At 42.1% G+C, this 23091-nt stretch overlaps 2 protein-coding genes across 13 annotated transcripts in view; one reads left to right on the plus strand and one right to left on the minus strand.

Moving 5' to 3' along the window:
* The window catches only part of ankib1a (ankyrin repeat and IBR domain containing 1a), an 89027-nt gene extending 74996 nt beyond the window's left edge, over positions 1 to 14031 (minus strand). For 3 of the 5 annotated variants that reach the window (XM_072575772.1, XM_072575774.1, XM_072575769.1), the window contains exon 1: positions 13927 to 14031. The gene's annotated coding sequence lies outside the window, so the exon portion shown is untranslated. Of the gene's footprint in view, positions 1 to 13809 lie in introns of all 5 variants that reach the window. The other 2 variants (XM_072575770.1, XM_072575771.1) reach the window with 2 other exon arrangements.
* Positions 14032 to 14074: 43 nt separating this feature from the next.
* The window catches only part of krit1 (KRIT1 ankyrin repeat containing), a 79456-nt gene continuing 70439 nt past the window's right edge, over positions 14075 to 23091 (plus strand). For 3 of the 8 annotated variants that reach the window (XM_072575775.1, XM_072575777.1, XM_072575776.1), the window contains exon 1: positions 14132 to 14942. The gene's annotated coding sequence lies outside the window, so the exon portion shown is untranslated. The other 5 variants (XM_072575778.1, XM_072575780.1, XM_072575781.1 and 2 more) reach the window with 4 other exon arrangements.

The raw sequence follows: 23091 nt of genomic DNA on the forward strand, positions 1-23091 counted from the left end.
CGACATTTTCCACCGACCAATCACCTCCTACCTTCCTCTCACTTCGTCATCCTAACTACCTTTCCTCGAGCAACACCACCGCCCCCCTCTCCAACTTCAGCCCCGTTCTTCCTCTCCAGTCCTGATGCAGGGTCAAGCTTGAAACCTTGAAACCTCTTGGCTGCTCAGATGCTGCATGACCTGCTGTGCCTTTTCAAGCGCCACACTTTATTGACTCTGACTTCTCCACCATCTACAGTCCTCACTATCTCCTGGGTAACGATTTCTAAGTTATTTAAGCTCTCTGCAAACTGGTGTTGGTGGTAGTCAAGAATTATTAGCCTTTCCAGCCAGAAGTGACAAGTATCAAGGAACAGAAGTGAACTCATGAGGTTACAAGCACTTCTGATGACAACTTTCAGCAAATTTACTTCACATGACATCAATGGATAGGATCAAAAGACTTCAGTCCTGGTGAGGGCACTGAGGATGTATACACATCAACTAGCTATGTCTTTTGTTACGTTGTTCCTGTACAGCTACAACACACTGTGCCTTATTCACAAAAAGTAGAAAAATCCAATCATGTCAGGCACTGTCCAAGGAGCCTCTACTTTAGCATTAGCAAAGACATTAATGGTGTTCTTCACAGAGGCAAGGCAACAGTGACTGATCTTCAGATCAAGACAGCATTTGTCTGAAGAAGACATCAAGAAGCCCAACACTGTATATGGGGAAAGTTATCTCGTCCTGGTCTTAGTCATTCCTAGCATGAAAGAACATGGTTGCAGCTGTTGGGGTTAATGATCTCAACTCCACAATGTCTTAGCAGTAGTTCGTCAGGCTAATGTCCTAGCTGCTACAAGGACCTTCATTGCATTAGGTCAGAAATGGGATGTTCGCTGATGATTGTACAATGTTCGGTTCCATTCACAACACTTCAGATACTGAAGCAGTCTACATCTAAATGCAGCAAGACATGGACAACACCTAGGTTTGGACTGACAAATAACATCGGCCCACACAAGTACTAGGCAATAACCATCTCCAGAGAATCAAACCATTTGCCCTTGACATTTAATACCATTATCACCACTGAATCCCCTTTCTCCTTAACATAGAACAGAAACCAGACCGGATCAGCCATTCAAATATGGTGACTTTAAAAGGCTACAAATTCTGCAGAGTGTAACTCACCTCCTGTCTTCCCAATGCCGGTCCACCATTGAAAAGGCACAAGCCAACAGTGTGACGGAATACTTTCCACTTGGCTGGATGTGTGCAGCTCATGCAATGCTCAAGAAGAACACTATCCAGGACAAACATCCAGTTGTATACCACCCCAACTACAAAACTTCAAAATTCACTCCCTTCATCACCGCACGACTGCACACTGGCAGTAAATAAATGCTTAGCTGTACAGAAGTTAAACATTACTAAAAGACAAGAGGTTGAAGCAAAATTAAGAGATTCAACTTCTTCTCTCCTTGAGCAAGTGTCAGCAATGTTACCATCTACAAGTTGCACTCAAGCAACTCACCAATACTCTGTCAACAACACTTCCAAACCTGCAATTGCTACCTAAAAGCACAAAGGCAGCAAATGCACAGGCACACCAACACCTCCAGGTTCCCCCCAGAGCTGGTCAACTTAGATCCAGAGTATATTCTATTTGTTTCATTGTTACTGGATCAAGATTCAAGAACTCCACTTGAAATGGCACCACACAAGAGTATAGGCCTGATGGTCTGGTGCAGTTCAACAAAAAGCATAAGCACCATCTTCAAGAGCGATTGGGACTGGGAACAAATCCTTGCCAGCAACGCTTGTTCTCTGAAGTGTTCTGAAAAAAACCATTGCTAAATACCTTAAATCTCTGTCTTATCCAGTGCCTATATTACCAGCTAAAGGAAAGAGCTTTTCTACTCTACTTTAAGAAATCTGTCAGAGAATCAGAAACTGCTATCAAATCTGCTGTCAATCTCATCTGTTCTCAGGTCAACAAACTAACCACGCAGCCAAGATCTCCATTCCCCAGCGCAATTCTGGTTCAGCTCCACTGTGCATTCTCAATGAATCAAATCTTTCCTGAAGTGTGGTGAACAGAATTAGATGCAATACTTTAATTATGGCCTAAACCAAGCATTATGTAAGATCGGAATAACTTCCCTGCTGTTGCACTTGATACCTCTATTTATGAAGATATGATTTGAGAACTAGTCTGTCAAATATAGCCTGGCACACATATTAGGCTTACCAACCCCTACTGTCCCTCCTCTTACTGTACACCTTTAGGAATTGTACCAATGTCTATTTGGTCTCTAAGCATCCCTTCTGCTGAAAGAAATCTCTCAATTTTCAGTTTTACATTCAATCTGCCATAAATTATTGAAGGTGGAATGGCAGATTGAGATAGTTGTTAGAAAGGCCATTCAGATCCCAGGCTTAGTAAATGGGACAGAGAATACAAAAGCAAACAAATTATGAAGAACATTTATAAAGAAACTGTTTTGGTCTCAATTACAGTTGGGCACTGCATTTTAGAAAGGACACAAACGTTTTCGATAGATTATTAAAAGGATTTACAATAGTTCCAAGGACAAGGAACTCCAGATACATGAATAAGTAAGAACCATTCTAGCTTCTTCAAAGACAAAGCCAGAGAAATAATCTGATAAAGATGAAAAAAATTGAGGAGGGATCTTGACAATGACAGAAGCATGGTTCCCATTGATACAAGAGTACAGAAGCAGAGGACAAACATTTTAAAAATGTATTCTTTAGGACGTCACCATCACAGGCAAATTCAGCATTTAATGCAAGTTTGTAACAGCCCTTACTACTGCAGTCCACATGGTGTAGAGAAACTTGCACTAACATTTTGCAGCAATTTGATACAAGTGAGTGGCTCATTAAACTGCCTTTTGAATTGGTGTACAATCAACTACAACACAGTGGACCCAGAGTCACATGTAATGAACAGTTTTTGCCCAAAATGTCAACTCTCCCGCTCCTCAGATTATGCCTGACCTGCTATGCTTTTCCAACACCACACTTTCGACTCTGATCTCCAGCACCTGCAGTCCTCGCTTTCTGCAATGTCGACCCAGAGTTACACGCAGGCCAGGATGGCAGATTCTCTCCAGAGAAGGACACGAGGGAACAAATTGAATTTTTTTGGATCATTTTGTAGTTTCATGAACAGGTGATGAGTATTAGATTTCAGATTTATTAATTGATTTAGTATAGAGCCCTTGGCTGATAGGATTGGATATCAATCCATGCCTCTGAAGCATTAGTCCACGCTTCTGGATAACTAAATTTGATAATTATCACAATGTTATGGTGTTGTAAACTGAGTCCCCTAATTTTGAGTCTCCACAACAACAGTAAACATCTTCCTAGTAACAAACTGAACAAGACCCATAAGGATATTGTATATTTTCATAAGATCTTTTGAGCTCCCTTAACTTCCAAGCTCAACTGGGTACGGTCTCAACTTTTCTTCACGAGTCCTTCTCCCAGGAATGAGTTGATTGATCGTTCTCTGAAATGCTTCTCAATGATATCTTTCTGCAAATAAGTGCAAACAGATGATGTTTCAAGTCCAAAATAACTGCTCTTCAGACCTCTTCATAATGCACTGGAGTATCATTCTAGATTGCTGTGCACGAGATGCGGCACACGATTTTAACCCACAATTTTCTTAGAGGTGACAGAACTACAAACTGAGCCACAGTTGATAGGAATTCAAAACAATAGTAATCTTTAATTACAGACAATAAGTGAAATGGACCTGATGGGATGCATCCTGGGATATTAAACGTAGCAGCATCAGCAATAGTGGACGCTTTGGTTGTAATTTCCCCAGAACACTTAAATTCTGGAAAAGTCACAGAAGACTTAATTTGAAAAGCGAAAGAGACAAGAAAATAGACAACTGCAGGCCAGTTAGCATAATGAATGTTATTGGGACAATCTTAAGAATTTATTATAAAGGACTTAATAGCACAGTATTCCAAACTGCACAATATTAAGCAGAATCTTCATGACTTCATGAAAGGGAAACCATGCGCAACAAATCGATGAGAATTCTTTGTGGATGTAACAAGTAAGAAAGCTAAAGGGGTCAAAGTGTGTGTAATGTGTTTGGTTTCTCAGGTGGCTTTTCATCACATATGGAGGTAGTATAATAGCGTGGACAGAGGATTGGCTCTCAAAAAGAAGACAGAATTGGGAATAAGGGCAACCAGTAACTAGTGGAATGCCATTGGTGTCAGTACTGGGGCCATAAATGGATTGGGGAGGCTGCATGCATGAATCATAAAAACACTAGCATGCTTGTTCAATAGATAATAGGGAAGGTAAATAGAATGTTGGCCTTTATTCCAAAGTACAGGTCACTCTGCTATAACGCACCTTTCATTAATCAAAATTTGCTGTAACGCGATTGACAAATCGTGGACACTGTCTCTAAAGTGCAAACTTTTAAAACACATGCTGGCTGTAACGCAATTATGTCACCAACACTAAAGCGTGATTTTTCTATAACAAGAGGTTGCACAAGAATGCAACCATCACATTCTTAAGAACTACCTGTATAAAAGCAGGAAGATTTCGATGAAACTATAAGAGCACTAATCAGATTGCAACTGTTATACCGTGACCAGTTTGGGCCCCTTATTTAGGGAAAGATATAATGGCATTGGAGGCAGCCCAGAAAAGATTCATTAGGTTGATATCACGCATAGCGGGACAGCCTCTGAAGGGAAGTTGAGTAGGTTGGACACGTACTCTGTGATTTAGAGAAATGAGAGGTGACTGTACTGAAAAAAAAATTCCAAGTTTCTTCGGGGACTTAGCAGAGCAGAGGTTATTTCCTGTGGACTAGTCTAAGAATAGAAGGCATAATCTCAGAATAAGGGAATACCCATTTAAGATGGAAATGAGAAAGTATTTCCATTCTCAAAGGTAGTGAATCTGTGGAGCTCTTTACTGCACAGACTTGTCAAGGCTAAATTGTGAAGTATATTCAAGGTTAAGATCAACATATTTTTAATAGTAAGGAAGTGTAGGGTTTATAGAGAACAGGGCAGGAAAGTGGAGTTGAGGATTATCAGATGAGCTGTGATCTCTTTGAATATCAGAGCAGACTCAATGGGCTGAACGGTCTACTACTACTTCTACCTCTGAAGATCTTTTAATTGAAAATTATACTCTAAGCATCTTAGTTGCACAGAGTAAGAGATTGTGGTACCTGTTAACTTTAGTAAGGTGCGATGTTTTTCTTTCAAGAATTGATTAGCCAATGAAGTTAAAAAAAGGACAGTGTCCTGGAGCCATAAAAATTGTCTATGCGAAAGTGAGGACTGCAGATGCTGGAGATTAGAATCAAGATTAGAATGGTGCTGGAAAAGCACAGCAGGTCAGGCAGCATCCAAGCAGCAGGAAAATCAATGTTTCGGGCTAAAGCCCTTCATCAGGAATGAGGCTGGGAGCCTCAGGGGTGGAGAGATAAATGGGAGGGGGGTGGGGCTGGGGGGAGGGAAGATAACAGAGTCCAATAGGAGAATGGGGGTTGGGTAAAGGTGATAGGTTGGAGGGGAGGGTGGAGCGGATAGGTGGGAAGGAAGATTGACAGATGGGACAAGTCATGAGGATGGCACTAAGCTGGAAGGTTGGAACGGGGGGAATGAAGAAACTGGTGAAGTCCACATTGATGCCATGGGGTTGAAGGGTCCTGAGGTGGAAGATGAGACATTCTTCCTCCAGGTGTCGGGTGGTAAGGGAGTGGCGATGGAAGAGACCCTGGACTTGCATGTCCTTGCCAGAGTGGGAGGGGGAGTTGAAATGTTCGGCCACGAGTCAGTGGGGTTGATTGGTGCAGGTGTTCCAGAGATGTTCTCTGAAGTGCTCTGCGAGTAGGCGCCCTGTCTCCCCAATGTAGAGGAGACTGCATTAGGAGCAATGGATACAGTAAATGACATTTGTGGAAGTGCAGGTGAAACTCTGATGGATGTGGAAGGCTCCTTTTGGGGGCTGACTGTACAGAGGTTAGGTGGCTGTGCATGGCTGCAAGTGTGGAGCGGAGGATCTGGAAGGTGAACCGTTGCTAGAGGTTTTGAATTTGTAGTCTGTGCTAACAATAAAAATTGTCTGACTATCCCAAATTCCTTCACTCATCCCACAAATTTTATAATGACTACTATTCATTTGTTATCTTTGCATGGTTTGAGGCTCAGTCCCCTTTCGATTCATTTCAAATGATGGAGGGTCTATATCCATGCAGCATGACCCTATGACTCTATATTTGAGACAGCTTGCCAAGTAATTTAGCCCATAGCCCTCTAAACTTTTCCTATTCATGAATCCACCCGAATGCCTTTTAAATGGTGTAATTGTACGTGCTTCCACCTCTTCTGGCAGATCGTTCCAAGCATGCACAACCCTCTACATGAAAAGACTCTCAGTTATAAAATCCAAAAGCAGTCAGTTTCCACATATCTGCTGATAACTCCCTTTCTCTTAATGTTATCCAAATTGTCAGACTGCTTGTCTGACATCCAATACGAAAGGAGTAGAACTTTTCCTGAAGTAATTCTTTATTTAATCATGGGCATTGAGGGCTGGGCCAACATTTATTGCCCATCCAAACATTGAGAAGGGTCAAGCCTACTGCCTTCAGCCTTGTCAATAAACCATATTCTCTGGCCGACTCCATGACAACACAGGCTGAACCAAATGGAGCTCAAACGTGATGCCACACTTGATCCTGATATGAGATTCTGACTACTTCTCTGATACCCACAACCATAGCATCACTCCCATTAGGCCTTGCTTTGGCTCATCTGCTGCTGATCCCCTCTAAGTGTCGATTACTTCTACTCTTGACTATTCCAACTGTCCTGGTTGTCCTGCCATGTTCGACCCTCCATACATCACCAATCATAAAAAAACTCTACTGCCCAATTTTCAATTCCATGAATCCTGTTCATTGATCATTTTCTTTTATCAATTCATTTTGAGGGATGTGGGCATTGCCAGTCTTGAGCTGACGTGCCTTCTTGAACTGCTACAATCCACCTGCTACGGGTTGACCCACAGTGCCACTAAGGAGGGAATTCCAGGATTTTGATCAAGCAACAATGAAAGAACAGTGAAATACTTCCAAGTCTGGATAGATTGGTGACTTGGATGGGAACTTGCAGGCAGTGATGTTCCCTTGCATCTGAAGCTTTTGCCCTTCTAGATCTAAGTGGTCGTGTGTTTGAAAGGTGTTGTGTGAGGATCTTTGGTAAATTTCTACTGTGCATCTTTCTACTGTAGATAATACATTCTGCTGCAATTGAATGTCTGTGGTGATGGGAATAGATGGTTTTGGAAATAATGCCAATCAAGCTGGCTGCTTTGTCCTGGATAGTGACAAGCTTCTTGAGCATTGTTGGAGCTGCACCCATCCAGGCAAGTAGGGAGAATTCCAGCACACCCCTGACTTGTAGATGATGGACAGGCTTTGGGGAGTTACTCGCCACAGCATTCCTAGCCTTTGACCTACACTTGTAGCGACTGTGATTATGTGGCAAATCCAGTTGAATTTCTGGTCAATGGCAACCCCTAGGATGTTGATAGTCATGGATTCAGTGATGGCAATAGCACTGAATGTCAAGGTGTGGTTTTCAGATGGTCTTTTATTGATGATGGTGGTAGCCTGGCATTTGCAGCATGAATGTTACTTTCCACTTGTCAGCCCAAACCTCGATATTGTCCAGATTTTGTTGCATTTGAACAAGGACTGCTTCAGCATCTGATGAGTCGCAAATGGTGCTGAACACTATGCAAATTATCAGTGAACAACCGCACTTCTGAGCTTATGGTGGAAAGAAGGCCATTGATGAAACAGCTGAAAGTGGTTGGGCCTAAGACTCAACCATGAGGAACTCCTGCAGAGATAAGAGTCACAGATGCACAGCATGGAAACAGACCCATCGGTCCAACTTGTCCATGCTGATCAAATATCCTAAATAAATCTAATCCCATTTGCCAGCATTTGGCCCATGTCCCTCTAAACTCTTCCTGTTCATGTACCCATCCAGTCCTACAGCTCAGATGATTGACCTCCAACAACCACGACCATCTTCACAAGGATAAAAATTGTAAAGTTAAAGTATTGCTTAAACTGTAGCAAACATCAACCCTGGTTCAATGGAGAGTCCAGGAGGGCAAGCCACAAGCAGCACCAGGCATACCTGAAATGAGGGGTCAATCTTGCAAGGGGAGATGATGGCCGATAAGTGCAATGCTTTTGTGAAGAAAGTGAAGGGAAAGGTAAAGAATAAATCAAAACAGTTGAAAGGGGAAATAAAGCTCGGTATGACTTCAACCAGCTGAGGGTTTGCCCCAAATTCCCACTGATTCCAGTTTTGCTAGGTCTCCTCGATGCCACATTTGGTACAATGTAGTTTTGATGTCAAGGGCTGTCATTTCATTTCACCTCGGGAATTCAGGTCTAAGTCTGCTCCTGGCCAGGCTTAGATTAGATTAGATTACTTACAGTGTGGAAACAGGCCCTTGACCCAACAAGTCCACACCGACCCGCCGAAGCGTATTCCACCCAGACCCATACTCCTACATTTACCCCTTCACCTAACACTACGGACAATTTAGCATGGTCAATTCACCTGACCTGCATATTTTTGGATTGTGGGAGGAAACCGGAGCACCTGGAGGAAACCCACGCAGACACGGGGAGAATGTGCAAACTCCACACAGAGAGTCGCCTGAGGCGGGAATTGAACTCGGGTCTCTGGCGCTGTGAGGCAGCAGTGCTAACCACTGTGCCACCGTGCCGCCCAAACAGGTCCTGCAATAAACAGGCCCTGACATTAGACTGTGGAGGGGGTCATCTCTGCCAACTTCCAGCCCCTCTTCCATGGTTATGTTTGAGCCTGGGTGTCACTGGAGAGGGAGCATGCAGTGTCCACCAATACTTCGATGCGTTCAGGGAGAATTTGGCACTGCAGGGGCTGAAATGCTTTATTTCCCCTTTCAACTGTTTTGATTTATTCTTTACCTTTCCCTTCACTTTCTTCACAAAAGCATTGCACTTATCGGCCATCATCTCCCCTTGCAAGATTGACCCCTCATTTCAGGTATGCCTGGTGCTGCTTGTGGCTTGCCCTCCTGGACTCTCCATTGAACCAGGGTTGATGTTTGCTACAGTTTAAGCAATACTTTAACTTTACAATTTTTATCCTTGTTTTCAAGTCTCTCCGTAGCCTTGCCCTACTGAGACTTTGAGTCTCAAAACCTATGTCCTTCCAAAATATCTGTGTTCTTGAACAAATCAGCTTTTAATCACTCCGTCATCAAAAACGATGGCCCTCAGCTGCACAATTCCCCCCTAAAGCTCTGTCTTCGTACACTGCTTTCTTCCTAAAAATGCATCTCTCTTAGTCATCACCTCTAATAGCTCCTCATGTGGCTCATTGTCAAATTGTGCTTTCGAATGTTCTGTTAAGTGCCATAAGGCATTTTACTATGCTTAAGGCACTATATAAAGAAATTGTGGCAGCTTGAAAATCACTGCTATTATGCTTCCCATCTGGCCCAATTGTTAATTTTGTTGTCCATGTCAATCAGTTGAGCCTTTCTCGATAGATACAGGAGCAAATATCTTCAGTTGACATTTCAGCATAATCTGAGTAAATGTTTTGTTGCTCTCTTTCAGATTATCTATGAAACCACATCATGTCTCTGGTCAGATGTCTTTTGTCTTAAAAGATGACATTAAAACTGTTCAAATGGTGGTTAATTATGTCGCAGCCAAATTTGTACAGTCTCTCAAATTGCAGTCATGAACATTTGTAGGAGAGCGTCTGAACTTCAAAATCATAAACAGTATAGTTTTAAAAATTTCTGAATTACAGTTCAGCACTCAAAAATTGAGATTCAACATTACTGTGCTTACGATGCACAAAATGAATTTTCCATCAGCATTACCTGACTTAACTGTTCTCAGGGAAACACATAATTTAAGATAAAAGCTCGACTTAGATCACCGAAGCAACGCCCATTTCTGTATAATCCATGCAGTCAGCATGGCAGTATGTTAAAAGTGATCCCAAGCATTTGAAGTTTTTAACAAAATCACAGCATTCATTTTCAAAATACCCCATCTTAATTAGACCCATTTTTAAACTGTGGTCAAGGAAACTGGATTCCAGGAAACCCTGTCGTAGCTTTGCAAACTGCCATCCCCTCAAAGTTCTTCTCTTCTGACACACCCACTATACAGCATCTCTTTCTTCCGCCCAGCTGCGGTGATGTCATTTCAAACAAGGAGAATTATCATTTTACCATCCTTAACTGAAACAGTGGGCTAGACCATAAGTTTGCATCAATGCAACTGGTTTTTATTTTTTTAAAGAGATCCAACATTATTCTTATTGTTAAATAGTCCAAGATGAGGAGCTACTTGCAAAGGAGTTTGCATCCAAGTTAATTAAGAGATAAACAATGTAAAATTTTGAACAATTTATGACTATCAGGAGAGCTTAGATCAGATGTTCTTCTGCAACCCTCAAAGACTGAATAGTCTGGACCAAGCAACAGCTCATTTTCACTGTTCTGCTTGCTATTTTGTACAATTAACTTAAAAGTACTTCTGCACCAGTACATTAAACATTAAAGTGCATCCACACACCAAAATATAATCAATGCATCAGGGTGGCTGCGTTGTCCAAAATGTTATTCCTCAGACGTTTAAACAAATTTTGACCTTATACACAAACAACATTCACAACACGATCTGAAAACCAACTCATCTGTAGAAACTTAAAAATTCCAGCAGCTGTGTCAAGACAAAGCTTCTTCTCTCAGATTTTTACTTACTATAGCTCTTTTTGCAGTCACTACAGGCTGTTGGAGCAGCATATAAAAGTAAAAATTGATTTGAAAAAGGTTTGAGCTTAATTTCTTGATGCATCATAACTGGTCATATCCAGAAGCTGAAAAGTCCTACTCAATGAAATAGCAACCCAGAACCAATAACAACAGGTCAGCCATTTGGCTACTCAAGTCTGCTCTGCCATTTCAATGGGATCATGGCTGATCCAACATTACTTACATTCCTTTCCTACCCTTTCCTTGTCACCCTTGATCCCCCTCTGGTCAAGGGTCTATTCATCCTCGCCTGTGGTTTGAAAAAAAACCTTATTTGTATTTTACTCAAGTCTGCAACACTGCTAAATACTCCAGCTTGCTTGGGCACTCAATATTGATACGTCCAAAAGTTCTATAAAAAGAAATTAAGGCAAAGGAAGTTGTGCAACCATGAAACATTCATGGAGGCAAGTCCCTTTTCTTCCAATATTGACAATATTCAGTGTGAATGAGTGACACAGCTATACAAGACAATTAAGTTTGCCCCAGAGCAGACAGGTAATCAGAATTTTCTTGGGAGAGGGAACAGAATACAAATGCTCAGCTTGGGACAAAACCATGAGGGGCATAGATAGGATAAATCGACAAAGACTTTCCCCTGGGGTGGGGGAGTCCAGAACTAGAGGGCATAGGTTTAGTGGGCGGCACAGTGGTTAGCAATGCTGCCTCACAGCGTCAGAGACCTGAGTTCAATTCCCACCTCAGGTGACTGACTGTGTGGAGTTTGCACATTCCCCCTGTGTCTGCGTGGGTTTCCTCCGGGTGCTCCGGTTTCCTCCCACAGTCCAAAAATGTGCAGGTTAGGTGAATTAGCCGTGCTAAATTGCCCGTAATGTTAGGCGAAGGGGTAAATGTAGGGGAATGGGTGTGGGTGGGTTGCGCTTCAGTGGGTCGGTGTGGACTTGTTGGGCCAAAGGGCCTGTTTCCACACTGTAGGGAATCGAACCTAATCTAATCTAATCTTGTAACATGGTGACCAAGGGATCACAAAGCAACCTTACTGAAATTTGAAGCCTATTTTTTTTAAAAAATGCTTTTCCTTCCTGAAAGCCTTTACTAGATTTGTTAAAGTGGCTGCTGAAAGGCAAACACTCAATTTCTTTCCTGTAAAGAAGCACATCAGTATTCTGCTAGGGGAAACAAATAAACTATTCACCAGAACAGACACATCTAATAATCTATTGTGCTATCTGTATAAATCATCCAGCTGCAGGGCAACTAACACCAGTATATTTCAGTTCTATCAAAATACAAGATTGAATTGCAACCCAGTCACACAGCTTCATGGCATTCATTCAAATACAAAGTTTTGGCCTAAGTATGTTAAATATGAATATACTGGGAAGAAAGACAAGTTATTCAGAGGGAAACTGTTCCAGTATGAAACAAAAGAGTCACATATAGTTCCAAATAATCAACCAATGACATTTTGAGCCATATACTCTTTTGAAGGCTACTCTAAGTCTTCACTACTCCGTATAATCAATAATTGACACTCCAAAGTTTTTATTAACCAATTTAAGTGTATGTTTCCCTTTGCTACGTTGAGTTTAAAATGCAAAACTTAAATTTGTTTCAGACAATTAGGTTCGAGGAATAATATTCCAACTGTTTGATCAAAGCTCAGTCCTTGAAAGTTTGCCCTCAACCTAATGGTTGCAATCCCTGTATAGTAGTTCAAGGTTGCATAATTTAAAGCAGCAGGCAGACAGAGTTTTGGGAGGGAGTGATACTTTAACAGGACAAGAGAAATTTCTGATATTTTCCAGTTTTCAGTGCTGAATCTTAAGTCAATGGTTCTCAGAACACTTTATTTCTCCACAAAGACATCTTGCTGAGCAAAAAAAAATCCTAACATGGATCATAACATAAATAAACCTCTTTCAGATTCACCCATTGATGCACTGACATCCAGATTAGGGTGTCACCCACTTACTTTCAACGCACTAACTACATGTTGTTTGCCATGCCATTAATGTTAGATTTTCACGTTGCCTATTTTCAGTCATTAGTTACATTACAATTTATGCAGTTTCATTACCCTATCCCCATGTTAAGTCGGCAAAAGTAAAGATCTAATATCAAATCCCAAATCTCAGTTATTCCACTGAACATTTCACACATTTTTAGAAATGACAACATTAAAACTATCATCTGTTTTAAAATTCATCTCTCACTTTGGAGAGGATGAAAGTTTGAGTTCCTGAATTACAGCATAAGTGAAGACACCTTTGTTGATATTAATTCTTATGCTAAATTTTGTTCAAAATAAAATTAAAAGCATGAATATCCATTTGATTCTACACAGTTGGAGAAAGTGAACTAACTTGCACTTGATCCTCCAAGATTATAATATTAACAGTCACTCCAGATTTAAACCTTACTCGTGCGTAGAGTCACAGTAATGATAGGGTTAACCTCCATAATCAATAAACACGACTGCGTAACCAAAATAACAAACATGTCAGGTCCGGCACCTTGTCCACTTCATTCTGCTTTCAAACAATAACAAAGATTAATCTGCTCCACAATTCTTTCAGACGGCAAAACAATCCAAGGCAATATAATAACACCGTCACTAAATGGGAATTTCCTCCCAGTTAACGTTCAGCTTGAATATATTCTTATAGAATAGTTATTAAACACTGGAGGTTAAAGTGTGCTTGCTGGTTACACTCTGGCATTGCTCTCTTTTTGGAGCTGGAATCAGCTGTCGCCGATCAGCGGCACTGCCGGCCCGACAAACAGAGGGTCACAGAGGCAGGCCGACAGCGAGCATCCCCGAACCGGCACTCGGCCCTGACTTGAGAGGCCCCGACCAAAGTGCCAACATTACCCCAACAACCGGCATCCGACCACAGGACCCTCGACGGGAAATACACCGCTCACCCTCCCGCCCACCGCGGCGTGACTCGCGCCCCGACCTCCTTCCTTCTTTTCCCTCCCAGGAAGGGGCAGCAAGATCCGGGGGTGGAGGGGTAAAGGCGGCAGGTGAGTCAACGTTACCCTGCAGACATCGCCAGACGATCTTCCCCCGCTCCTACCCGACTGCGTGAAAACAAAAGCCCAGACCTCCAACCCGGAAGTGCTCCTCAGCCCCTTCCACCGGTGCGGGGTGGAGTTGGGGGGATGGGTGAGAGGATGCTCTTTGACCCGGAAGGACAGCTGCTGTCCTCCCCATACTCTGCGCTGCGGTGACCGGAGGTGAGAAGCTGCCGGTGTTACTATGTTGGGGTTACCCGGGGAGCAAGGAGGGTAAAGTTGATGAGTTCTCGGTGTCTGTATTACCGAAAGTTTATGACGTTCCTCCCTCCCCACCTTATCTCGCGTTACTCAGACGGAGTTTAATATTTGGAACAACCCAGTGGCCCGTCAGTCGGGGGCTGCAGCTCCACCAGTGGATCTACGGGGAGTTCAGTTTCAGGCCTCGGCGGGCAGCAACAATTCTCCACTTTGATCCCTTTCAACGAATTGAGCAGTTAGGGGTTGAGGGGGATTGGGGCTTTTAATACCTGCACAAATCAGTAAAGCGAGCAAGAAAAATAACAAAAGCAAAACCGAAGAAACAGAATCTCGAGTTCTGAAGAAGAGTCTGCTGCACTCGAAACGTTAACTTTATTTCTCGCTCCACGAATGCTGCCAGATCTGCAGAGTTTCTCCAGTATTTCATGTTTTTGTTTCACATTTCCAGCGTCTGCAGTATTTTATTTAAGCGAGTGAAGGAATTCGTCTGCTAATTGTGGACTTTTTTTGAAAATGTTTTCTGCTGTGAAACAGAGCTGGAAGGGGTACCATTCCCACAGGCCTTGTGATATGTAAACTGATCAGAATATGACCGTGCAATAAGAGGGGGGATGTCTTTGGACTTTAAAACAATCTAATTCTACAAGAGAGCAGTTGGATATTGGACACACTTCGCATTACTGAAGGAACTGGGATTGGATTTGCAATCTAGTTGTAAGATTTGGGCCTTTTTTAAACTTGATTGCATACGTTGTTTTGGAGATTACGGTCCATTACAGGTCAGGAATTTTGGAACCACTTTGCCATTTTGACAAAAATAGTTATGAAATAATAATAATTTCTGCCATTCTGAATCTAAAGAAGCTTGCACTTCTATTTGCATGTTTTTGCTTTCTATAAATAGATAACCATTTCAGAAATGACCTGAATCCAATACTCAATACAAAAGCACATTGAAGAAAACATTCACTAGAATTCTAAGCAATCATAACTTTGTATCAATGTATGAGGTAAACTGCAATCGCCTTCATTTAGACAACCAGTGTTGGTCAATTTGGTGAAGCTCTTTATTGGGAGGAAGTGCATCTTTTACTTTCAAGTTAACGTCAACATAAATAAAAACCTTTTGGGGATGTAAGAATATGATAGTTTAGGTCTCATACCGATATTTAAGCACATAATCTGTTCACTGCAGTACTAAGGGAGTGCTGAGTTGCTGGACACATGCACATCATCTCATTTGCGTGAGTTAAGCAGCCCCATCTGTCTTCTCTGCTGCCAGAGATATGAGATATACTGTTGTGGTATGCTATGTGTGTCTGTTTACACTATAGGGACACATCCACCACAGCTTGTCTCCAACTGCTCTGTGATGTCCATCGTCAGTTACACCTGGTTCAACCTCTTTTGATTGCCACAGCTTTTTTTTGCCTTCAGAAAATATTTTTGTGGCTTTCCAGCTGAAATACTGACACTGCTTTTCTGTCATTTTTTGAGTTATTTTTGCTCTTGCAATTTCAAGTGCCACTTAAATTTGTCTCGTATGTGGAATTTTCAAATACATTTTAGTGTTCACATTTTAAAGGCGTGTATCCCCGCCCCCAGACACACACTCACACCTTTTATTTATTGTTCAGGTTGCTAAGCAATACAGGAAATTGTACAGAAGTTGCATCTTATGAGTTGTTCTTTCCTAATTCCGAGTTTGGGTTATCTTGAAGTAAACACATCTCATCTTTGCTTGGATATTTCTATCCTACTTCTGACTTTGGTGTTGCATCTGCCATCCTCTATCGTTATTTGTCCAAAATAGACAATTCTACTTATTCCAGTATGGCACCATCCACTTCACGTTTCTGGCCAGTTTCTTCTAAGTTCCTTCTCCCATAGTTTTTGTCTTGTTGATGTTCATACTCAATCCATGTTCTGAATTTAGGCAGAGATAGAAGATCCCTGGCTCTTTTCAAAGAGCAGGGAATTTTCCCAGTATCCTGGCTAAATTGCACCTCTGCAACAGAAAAGCAGAATCTCAGCCGTCTTGGGACTTTGCTCTGCAATTAGGTGCAACGGTTCCCTGCATTACCACAGATCATTTCAAAGCAGACATTTGTTCATAAAGCACTTTGGGATATCCTGAAATCATGAAGATTACTACATAGTCATAAAGACGTACAGCACAGAAACAGACCTTTTGGTCCAACTTATCCGTGCCGACCAGATGTCCCACCTGCCAGCCCCCGACCCTATATCCCTCCAAACCTTTCCTATTCATATACCCATCTGGATGCCTCTAAAATGTTGCAATTATACGAGCTACCACACTTCCTCTGGCAGCTCATTCCATACGCGTACCACCCTCTACATGAAAAAGTTGCCCCTTAAGTCTCTTTTATATCTTTCCCCTCTCACCCTAAAGCTATGCCTTCTCGTTCTGGACTCCCCCACTCCAAGGAAGAGACTGTCTATTTTTCCTATACATGCCCCTCATGATTTTATAAACCTTTGAGGTCACCCCTTAGTCTCCAACGCTCCAGGGAAAACAGCCCTAGTATATTCAAGTTCTCCCTATAGCTCAAATCCTCCAAACCTGGCAACATCCTTGTAAATCTTTTCTGAACCCTCTCGAGTTTCACAACATCCTTCTGATAGGAAAGAGACCAGAATTGCACGCAATATTCCAAAAGTAGCCGAATCAATGTCCTGTACAGCTGCAACTTGACCTCCCAATTCTGACCATTAAATGCCTTCTTCACTAGCCTATCTACCTGCGAGTCTACTTTCAACTAGCTCTGAACCTGCACTCCAAGGTCTCTTTGTTCAGCAACATTCCCTAGGACCTTACCGTTCAGTGTACAAGTCCTGCTAAGATTTGCTTTCCCAAAATGCAGCACCTCGCATTTATCTAAATTAAATTCCATCTCCCACTTCTCAGCCCAATGGCCCATCTGATCAAGATCCTGTTGTAACCTGAAGTAACCCTCTTCGCTGTCCACTACCCCTCCAATTTTGGTGTCATCAGCAAACTAACTATACCTCTTAAGCTCATATCCAAATCATTTATATGAATGATTAAAAAAAAAGTGGACCCAGCACCGATCCTTGTGGCACTCCACTGGTCACAGGCCTCCAGTCTGAAAAACAACCCACCAGCACCAGCCTCTGTCTTCTCCCTTTGAGTCAGTTCTGTGTCCAAATGGCCAGTTCTCCCTGTATTCTTTGAGGTCTAACCTTGCTAACCAGTCTCCCATGGGGAACCATGTTGAATGCTTGCTGAGGTCCATATTGATCACATCCACTGCTCTGTCCTCATCAATCTTCTTTGTTACTTCTTCAATACATAAATTCAAGTCTTTTTTGCATGGGGAAAATAGGAATTATTTGAAATAACTCCAGAGAGGCTAGTATCCTGTCGCCAAATCATCCTTTATTTACAGGTGGAATGGTCTTAACACTGGTCCAGCTCCCTCAGAGCCAACACTGTGTCACAATATCTGACTCATCCTTTTATCTGTCAGTGAGGACTCCCTTTTTGGGGCTGTTAATCTGGTCCAAACAATGAACCTGTTACAATCACTACATTCCTCCCCTCTGAATCCAAGGACAAAGACCAGTTTTTATTTTAATTCATCCTGGAACATTTTAGCGCTGGGTTAGGTTCTCTTTCAGTTATGGATGGCGTGTAGCACACAGGAGCTTGCCGTTTGTGCCTGGAGCAACTTGTGAGATTCACCCTTCGTCTGCAGCAAAGACGAGATCCACCATGTTCATCTCAGATTAGGGACCTCTTCAATGTTTGAACAGAGGGGGAGAAGCCACTTGTTCCAATGGCCTTTCTGACTGTTCCCTGAAGCACAGCAGGTTTTGCTCCTGCACAGTTCGCAAGTTAATGGCTTTCATATGGTCCATGTGCTTGTTCAGGACTGTCACCTCTATCCAAATTTTTTGTCACTGGTCCTGATGTTGCATCAACTAAGCCTTTTACCCATGCAGGACCATTTTTTGTGCTTCCTACGCCAAACTTTGTCCCCTGTCATAAACTGTTTCTCTTGCTTGTTGGAGTCTAGTAACTGGCACTGACATTCCTGATGCTATTTCACCCTCCTCCAGGTCCCAGAAGATCAGATTTAACTTGGTGTAGACTCTTCTTTCCGTGATCAACTTTGTTAGAGCTATCCTTGTAGTTGCATGAGAGGTAGTCCGATATTCAAATAGGAACTGAGACAGTTTGATATTTAGTGAATATGTAGGCTGTTTGTTCAAGCCTGCCTTCAAAGTTTGGACTGCTGTTTCTGCCAGGCCATTGGATGTTGGTTGGTATGGAGCTATCTTTCTATGTCTAATACTATTCAATTTTAAGAACTGAAGTTCCATCCTGGTAAACGATGCCTCATTAACTGTGAGCAACACTTCTGCGATTCTGTGTATTACAAAAGATGTGCACAGTTTTTCTATTTTTGTTCTCGTTTTTGATGGATGAGCTATAAGCATGTCCAACCATTTTGAGTGGGCGCCTACAACGACTAAGGAGATTGAGTCCATGAAAGGACCTGCATAGTCAACATGTAATCAAGTCCGGGGTGTTTACGCAGCCTTTCCCACGAATGTGGAGGAGCTGCTGGTTGTAAGTTTTGTCCTTGTTAGCACTCTGGACACTACTCCACCAACTTGGTTATGTCTGCATCCAAGCCTGACCACCAGACATAACATCTCATCAATGTATTCATTTTGGAGACCCTGAATGACCCATTGGAGTTCAGCCAGTATCTGGTTGCAGGCTTTGCTTGGGATATTGACTCTTGCTCCCCATCATGGTATGCCATCCTGTACTGTGAGCTGGTCTCTCCAGATCCAAAAAGGTTTCAGTTCTGGTTATGACAGCTCTTTGGTTTTCCCCATTGCTATCATCTGTTATAGTTTTGCCAGGACCAGATCTTTCTCTGTCCAAAGTCTGACATTGTCAGTTGTGACTGGAAGCTTGGCCAGAAAATTTAAAACCATTACGGACTCTTCCAGTGGCAGTATCAGTGGTGGTATATCAGCCAGCGGTAGGTCACTCAATGCATCTGCATTTGTTTCTTCACTTATGTGAAAGCTACGGCTTGACTACACAATGCCTTCCAAGGCTGAGCCGTTTTTAGGATTTGATGAAAATGTGCCAGGATGGAAGCCAGTTTATGTATGAACTTGCTATATTAATTCACCATCCCATGGAAAGACCTATGCTCTGGTGCAGATGTGGGCGCCTGGGCATTTTTTGAGCACCCTCACTTTCTCTTCCAGTGGTATATCCTGGTCTTGTTGGCTCTGTAACCCTAGTAAATCACTTGGGATGTCTGGAACAGAATTTTGCCTTGTAAGGCATGTGCCTCAATATTTGTTTTCCCTGTTATTGAGTCATTGCGATAAATGGCGACCTGGGGGAGACTTTGCAAAATGTTTTGCATCATTGCAGCCTGTGCAATATTCCAGCCAAATTGTCCAAAAGACAGTCTTGTATATTGGTATAAATCCTTATGGATATCAATTGTAGCATACTTCTAGGAATCCTCATCAAACTGCAATTGCAAATATGCATGACTCATGTCCAGCTTCAGGAAGGACAGCCCGCTAGCCCCCCTTTCTCCCCCCCACTAGCATTGTGTCTAAATCTACTATGCAAGGAATTGGGAATTAATCCAGTTGCAAAAAGTAGTTTACAAAATGTCTAAAATCCCCACTAAAGCAAACTACACCATCATGCTTCAAAATAGGTATGGCCATTGCTGCGTATTCCGCAAACTGGATTGATTTGATGATTCCTTTGCCTTCCACCTTCCTGATTTCTCCTATTCTTTTGCCCGTAAGGCATATGGCACCGGCTGGGCCTTCCTGATATGTGGAATTGCTTCCTAGTCAACATGCAAGGTGGCTTTGGCTCCATTGATAGTTACTAGAACTTCCTGCAAGATATTTGGGTTTTTAATGAGTCCTTCACTCACGTAGCCACTTTCTAATTGAAAAATGTTGAATCAATCTAAGTGAATCTCTCTCAACCAATTTCACCCCATCAAGCCAAGGCCTGCACCTTCCATGACAATCAGTGGCAACTGAACCAGCTGCTTCTTATAAGAGACCAGAACTGAAATTGTACCCTGAAAGGTTCCCTGGTATAGGTTCCCAGTCTAGCTGAGGTCTTGCACAAAGTTGAGGGTTGCAAGCCAGAGTTTTACTAAAGATTGATTCTGTGAGCACCAAAACTGTGCCAGTGTTGGCCTCTATCACATAACCGGTTGTTTATTTTGGTTAGTTCTGATTTGGATGTTGCTAAGCAATTTAATTATTCCAAGCCAGATGTAGGTGGAATGTTCAGTATGTGCAGTCTCCTGGATATGGGCTTATGAGTTCTATTATTCAATTTAGGTCTAGGAGGGCTCCTTTGCTTTCTCATATCTACATACCAGCAACAACTACAATGACTTGCCATGCTGGATCCTGGACACTATGGGCATTTTCGCATTGCCAATGCATCTAACCTATACATCTTTGAAATGTGGGTGGAAACTGGAGCACAGAGGAAACCGTGCAGACACAGGGGAATATGCAAACTCCACACAGACAGTTGCATGAGGGTGGAATTGAACCGGAGTCTCTGGCGCTGTGAGGCAGCAGTGCCAACCACAGAGTCAACGTGATTTTGATTGAGCAACAGTAAAAGAATGGCAATAGAGTTCCAAGTTAGGATTGTCTGAATTAATGGAAACTTTTAGATGGTTGTGTTCCTGTGTGTTAGTTGCCTTTGTCTTGTGGTAGAATTTATGTGTTTTGTAGTTGCTGTTGAAAAAAATCTTGATAAGTTGCTACAATGCGCCATGTAAATAGTAAATTCTGGAACCTCTTGTACCAATGGTGGAGAGAATGAATGTTTTGAGATGCTGGTTCAGTGTCAATCAAATGCTTTGCTTTCTCCTGAATGGTGTAGAGCTTCGTGAGAGTTGTTGGAGCTGCACTTGGTTGGTCATGGGAGGAATATTCTGTCACTCCTGACTTTTGCTGTGTGGTTATGCAAAATTTCAGGTAAAGTAGCTCCATGAAACTGGAATCAATAGGAATCAGGAAAAACTCTCGGTTAGAGCCATATTGGTTACACAAACAGGTGATTGTGGTGTTGAAGGTCAGTCTCTCAACTCCAGGACATCTCTGCAATACTTCAAGTTAGTGCTGAGGCCCAACCATTGTCAACTACTTCATCAATGACTTTCCCTCCATCGTCCGATCAGAAGCGGGGTTGTTCGCTGATGATGGCACAATGTTCAGCATCATTCCTAACTCCTTGTACTGAAGTAGTCCATGTCCATATGCAACAAGGCCTGGACAGTATCCATGCTTAGACTGAAAACTTTCAAGTGATATTGACATTACACATGCCAGGCGATGATCGACTTTCGCTAAGAAGACACAATCTAACCATCGCCTGTTGACATTTGATGGCATTACCATCACTGAATTCCCTCATGAACAACATCCCATGGGTTACTGAAGTGAACTGTACTTTCCATATAAATACTGACTACAAAAGCAAATAAGAAATTAGGAGTCCTGCAGAGAATAATTCCCCAAAGCTTGTCCACAATCTACAAGATGCAAGTTAGAATTGTTCTGGAAGACTCCCCCTTTCCTAGATGGGTGCAGCTCCAACAACACACAAGAAGCTTGACAGCATCCAAGGCAAGGCAGCCTAGTTGATTAGTGTCACATCCACAAGCATTCACTCCTCCCACCACCAAAGCTCAGCAGTGGGGTGTACTATCTACAAGGTGCACTGCAGAAATTCCCCAAGGATCCTGAGACAGCATATTCTGAACCTATGATCACTACAATCCACAACAACAAAGGCAACAGATACATAGAAATGATGTCAACTGCAAATTCTTCTCCAAGCCTCTCACTATCCAGACTTGGAAATATATTGACATTTGTTCAGTGTTGTTGGGTCAAAACCATGGAATTCCCTCCCAAGTGGCATTTTGGGTCTACCTACAGCACATATACTGCAGCAGGTCAGGAAGGCAGCTCACCGTCAGCTTCTCAAGGGCACTTGGGGACAGGCAATAAATGCTGTATGAAATTCATATATTTACATACCATCTGAGTAAACAAACTGATTTGATTTATTGGATATACTTAATTAAATGCTATTATTTAATAGGTGTAGTATACTTTGCACTCATTTCCCATGAGTAAATATATAAAATATTGACAGGCTTTGGGGATCAGAATTTGAGTTGTATGCTTATAATTCCCAACCTCTGATTCAGTTTCTGATCAATGGTAACCCTATGATGGTGGTAGTGAGGGATTCAGTAATGGTGCTGAATGTAAAGAGGAGATGATGAGATTCTCTTGTTTTCAATGGTTTTTTCACTTAAACTTATACAAAGTGGATATCTTTTGCTACTGATTAGTCTAAACCTGATAGGACAAGGTCTTGCTGTTTGCAGACAGAGACTGCTTCAGAATCAGAATGGTTGAAAATAATTTTAAACGCTGTCCAATCATCAACTATTTCCATTTCTGTCTTTTATGTTGGTGGTATTTATAAATGAATAATTCATGCATTAGTCAAGTGAGAATCTGAATGTCCATCTTCATTCATAAGTACCTTGTATTTTTATGCATTTCTTAAATTGGAAACCTGTTTCCTTTTAACTTGTTTGAAACATAATTTGGTAAAATGCAATTGGAAAAGTTACTTTAATAGATACTGGTTAAGCTTTTTAGATTTTCATACAAACAAATAATTTTCCAGACCAATATTCTGGGGAATAAGTTCAAATCCTACCATATGGGTTTTAAGTTTGATTATTAAATCTGGAATAGAAACCTAGGCTCTGTAATGATGACTGTTGTAAAAACTCATGTGGTTCACAAATATCCTTTAGGGAAGAAAAT

This window comes from Chiloscyllium punctatum, chromosome 8 (genome assembly GCF_047496795.1).
Source record: "Chiloscyllium punctatum isolate Juve2018m chromosome 8, sChiPun1.3, whole genome shotgun sequence".
NCBI classification, from domain to species: domain Eukaryota; kingdom Metazoa; phylum Chordata; class Chondrichthyes; order Orectolobiformes; family Hemiscylliidae; genus Chiloscyllium; species Chiloscyllium punctatum.